Raw genomic sequence first — 5,525 nt, forward strand, 5'->3', positions numbered from 1 at the left:
AAATCGCACTTAGTCGATATAAATAATATTGACATCAAAATGAACGTCAAATGCTCTTGTGCAAATGTATCGAAATGAACTATCACAAGCCGGGTTTTTATTTTATTTTTATAATTTTTTTTTTTTTTTTTTTTTTTTTTTAATTTACATTTCTAAACCGAAATAAGTAGTACTTCAAGGCTCTGTCTATGGTATAAATATGTTCATGTACACTTTTCCATTGTAACTTTAAGTGTATAGACTGCAAATACGATGAAGCACAAATCGAGGACGTCGAGTGGTAACATTGGAACAATATTACTACTTCGGTCCAGAAGGATAGCGACCTATATAGATATTCCTGCCCACTACCATGTAGGATGTATCAAACTGTATATTACTCAAGCGCTCTTTGTCGAGCGTGCTGGTGTGTGTGTAAATATAATAACTTTAACTGAAATATATACAATTAAATTATATTTAAAAGTGATGCGGCACCTGGGAGTAAAGCAAAAATGGAAGAAACAAACTTCCGGATCGCTACTATCAACAGCAAGGGGATATACAAAGCGAAAGCAGACAAAATAGCCAAAGAAACAAACTTTGAGATAATAATGATACAAGAAACACACTATGGAATTAAGCCAGAATTCAAAATTTTAGTAGAAGACAAACTTAACGCAATAAAGATATGCAACAATTTTACAAACAATGATATTAGAGTGGGTTGCAACAATAATATTTTTTAATAAAACAGGCAGTAAGCTAGTAAAGGTTTGAGGTGGGGGAATTTTTTTAAGGGACGGTTGCTACATGTTAAAATGTTGAATTGCCATATTATAAATGTGTACATGCCAGCTAATAAAAATAAGAAACTAATTTTAAAGAAAACTTACATACCTACCTACAACAATATTCGATGGAAAATCTAATCATAGGGGAAGATTTCAACTGGGTAGGGGACGAAATTGACAGAACGGCTGACCTAACAAGTAACAAAATATACCGAACTGAAATGGTAAATTTATTAAATAAACACAATTTACATGACATTCATAGAAAACTGAACATTTTAAGAAGAGAATTTACCTTTAACTATAAATAAAACCAGTCTAGCAGGTTTTATAAATTTTACGGGAATTTTTATGATCCATTAATATATATTAATGCTGCAATAACCAACCAAAAACTATCAGACCATTTCATGTTCACTATTGACCTAAAAATGAAAAAAAAAATAATAGAAAAATATGGGCCAAATAATAAAAAAAAGAAAGAAATTGAAACCTTCAAAAATGAAGAAAATATTAATATAATAATTGATTGGGATGTTTTTGAAAAACATAATGAAAAGAATATATATTCAGTACTCAAATAGAGGGCGGAAAAACAGAAAAAAGACAAACACGAACTCAAATTTGAACTAAGCAAAACAACAAACGACGATGGAGAAAAAAAACGATTGACAGACAAAATTATAATCGTTGAAGAAGACGAAAATCAGGGGGGAATAATAAGGGCGGGAAAATTTATAGAGATCTACAACAAGGCAAAAAACTTATATAAACGAGAAGAATTTAGAAAAGGGGGTGATACAATTTTAAACAAAATCAAAATAAACAATGTAACCCATACTGTAAAAGAAGATATCCTAAATAATATTTCCCAATATTATAAAGAACTATACACCACACAGAACATATACTTCAGCACAATCGACAGCTACTTAAAAAATGTCGACTGTGAGATGACATCAACAGAACATAGAAACCAATGTGATGACGTCATCTCAGATCAAGAAATCACAAAAAGTATATCTACACTCACAACAATCGCCAGGGAACGATGGACTCACCGTGGAATTCTATCAAAAGTTCCACGGTGAACTGACCCCGATCTTAAACGCTTTGTATAACAATATATTTTTAAGTAAAAATAAAATGACTAAATCTATGAGGGAGGGAGTTATCACACTTATATACAAAGGGAAAGGGGATAGAGACGAGATTAAAAACTGGAGGCCCATATCACTTTTAAACACGGACTATAAGATTTTAAGTAGTATTTTAACAAATAGAGTAACGGGTAGGATAAACAAAATAATTATTGTAAATCAAACTTGTGGGGGAGGGATATACAAAACAAAATTTTAAACATTAAAACTATAATTAACTACATAAATGAAACATGTATGATGAGTGTTATGGTACTCTTCGACCAGGAGAAAGCTTTCGACCGATTTGAACAAAACTATATAAAGAATGTTTTTAAAAAATTTGGTTTCAGACCCAGTTTCTGAAATGGACCAAAATCCTACAAACTGGGATAATTTCATGTGTACAATTAAACGGGAAATGCACGAAATAATTTGAAATAAAACGATCAGTGAGACAAGGATGTCCACTATCAATGCTACAATACGTAATGGCAATAGAAATCCTAAGTCACACGATAAGAAACAACCCAGAAATACAAGCAGGGGCGTATTAACCATTAGGCAGACTAAGCACTTGCTTAGGGCACCAGGGCCAAAGGAGGCACCACAAAGTTGAGAAAAGGGTGAAAAGAAAAAAAAAAGCGAATGAAGATTTGTAAAAACAAATTGATAAAACTAGTGCCAATTGATCATAATGTTCTGTTTCTTGATCATGGTACACCCTAGGGTTATCTTCCCAGGTGTACGTTGAAAGGAGGGGGTCACCAAGATTTGTCAGTGCTTAGGGCACCAGTGAGCCTTAATCCGCCCCTGAATGCAAGGCATACAAATACCAAACCTAAAAAAGAATAAAAAATGCTCTAACATGCATATGATTGCACCAACTTTATAAGAGAGGGGAAATGCTATATGCATCTAGTAGAAGAATTTGAAAAATTTGGTAAAGCGTCGGGTTCCAAAATAAACCACAACAAGCACGAAATCTTAAAAATAGTTAACTGGAGGGGCAACCACCCTGGATTGCCCCCCCCCCAACACACACACACACACCTACTGAGAGACACGGTAAAGGCTCTAAGGGTTTACTTTGGTAAAAAAGAAAAGAAGCTGTAGAAAACTATGAACATATTATCAACAAAATAAGAGAAAATATGAAAATCTGGCCATGGCGCCATTACGTATCATGGAGCGGGCCCAAGTGGCCAAGACTTATTTATACTCAAATATTAACTACATAATTAAATCCATATATACGGATAATACTATTTTAAACAAAACAGACAAGGAAATAATAGATTATATATGGAATCATAAAATGCATTATGTAAAAAAAGAGACATTATATAGGGCCAAAAGTAAAGGGGGCTTGGGGTTGCCGAGCCCCCTACTACTATAATTAACTAACATAATCAATAGATTAAAAAATTGCAATCAGACCCGGCTACAGCGTGGGAAGCACTGTACATCTACTGGTTCGGCTTCACCTTGAGAAACCGACCAGAGATATACAAAAATAACAAATTAATATAAAAAATTGAAGTGCCACGCAAATTTAAATATATAAGAGAACTAATTTTAAAATATAGAGACAAAACAGATTTATGGAAAATAGAAATAAGTAAAAGTGACGCTTGGATTAGAGAGGAGGTAACCAAAAATATAAAATGTAGATTAGAGCAGGACAACTGGGGGGTAAATTGGACAAACACTTGGAAAAATTGGTGAAAATAAGATCTGTCAAACACAAAGTATAATTTTTTAAATACCTGCACAACACCTGGCTAACAGACGAAGAAGCAATCAAACGTCGTATGCTCAGGATAATGCCGAAATGCCCTTTATGTAAAACAGCGAACTTCACCAAACTACATACGATTGCCCAATGTAAAAAAACTAAACATAATAGGATAAAGTTAATAATGGAAATTTGCAAAAAAAATATAAGTATAACAAAAATAACATTTTATTCATAGATGTAGACTACGAAAACAAAATCGTTCTAAAAATGTATAGACTATATAGTAACTACGATGATATCCTGTGAACAGGTGATAAAGATTTTTAAATAGGATACGCCGTAAAAATAAGAATATTAACCACAATACGAACTCAGTACGTCTTACGACGAACAGATACTTACCGTCAGGCTGATATAACGCAATTTATGTTGGAATTGGGGGAGAGAGGAATAGGTATGACAGACCGAAGGGTCGCGTAGCGCAATTGCGAGCTGATGCCATACCCATACCCCCTCCTCGCACCCCACAACAGCCATATTTTAAAGAAAATTTCAAATTATATTTCAAATATTTCAAAGAAACCCATATAACTTTTTTTTTAAAGAGAAAAGGGAAGAAAGGAAGAAAGAAAACAATAAAAGAATTTTGTAATTTTTTTTTTTTTTCTTTCTATGAAAAAAAAATTCTAAAGACATATATAGTAAGGGATACAGGGAAAATATAAGGGGGAAGTAAATAGCGATGACATCATGGGGCTAAGTCACATGGCGCTAAGCGAAGTGGACAGGCCCATCAAAAGTCTTTGAAAACACGCCATGTAGACCATAAACAGACAAAACAGAGACACAAATACATACTGTATAACACTTAGTTTAAAACCCTACTAACTTCTATATCTTAAAATCCATACAGCTCCCGCACTGCATGGTTGACCACTGCACAATAATGTGGTCTCATACATACGTTTGGATCTTTCAATAAAGCATAATCAGATAAACTAAATGAAGGAAGCCTAATGCGACCCAGGAGAAACACATAAAGAATAAAGAAGCGTGAACCTTGGATCGAGCGTAACCTACCTATCAACATCTTTAAAACCTATTATGAGGAACGATCATATTATCACTCGAATAATAAAATGAGAAATTATTTTTTTTTTAAACAAAATCTAAATAGTACACCATTCCATCGTTAAAATTAGAAAACCATAAAACAAATTAAAAGATACAATATAACATCATAAAGGAAGAAATACAACTGGGAAAGATAGTTGATCTATACTTGCTGTCTCAAACATAAAGAAAATATAGCATACATACAATATAGCACCATTACATATAGCAAACACTGAGACCTAGGCGACATATAGCAAAGGTCACAAAATATTTCAAGGGAAGGAACTTCGAGCAAGGTGAGGGAAACCAGACTCGGACGAACAACCCTTTAGATAACACTATGGAAACATAAATACCCCATCAAAATATCTACAAACTAAATTTTTTTATATAAAATTTTGTTTTAAATAAAACATACAACACATCTGAGGGGGAAAGACACAAACATAAAATACTTTTTAATTTTTTGGAAATGGGGGGGGGGGCATATTTCCGGCGCCCCCCCCCCCCAAAAAAAGTGTGTTTGTGTGTGCGTGTGTGTGTTACTATACCCATTACATTACTTGCAAAATATATATGGTGCTGACATTTTCGGCAAGAGGGAGACATACCGATATTCTGCATATAATTATTTTAATGTTTGTCAGAGCGAGAGTATTGGGGCCTGATCAGTTCAATATATTTCTCAACTGATATAGCGGGTATAATAGAGCCCCCCCCCCCCCCGCGCCGAGTTCGCCACAGAGCGCTCGTGTA

This window comes from Sinohyriopsis cumingii, chromosome 7, assembly GCF_028554795.1.
Source record: "Sinohyriopsis cumingii isolate HCF-2022 chromosome 7, ASM2855479v2, whole genome shotgun sequence".
Lineage (NCBI taxonomy): Eukaryota > Metazoa > Mollusca > Bivalvia > Unionida > Unionidae > Sinohyriopsis > Sinohyriopsis cumingii.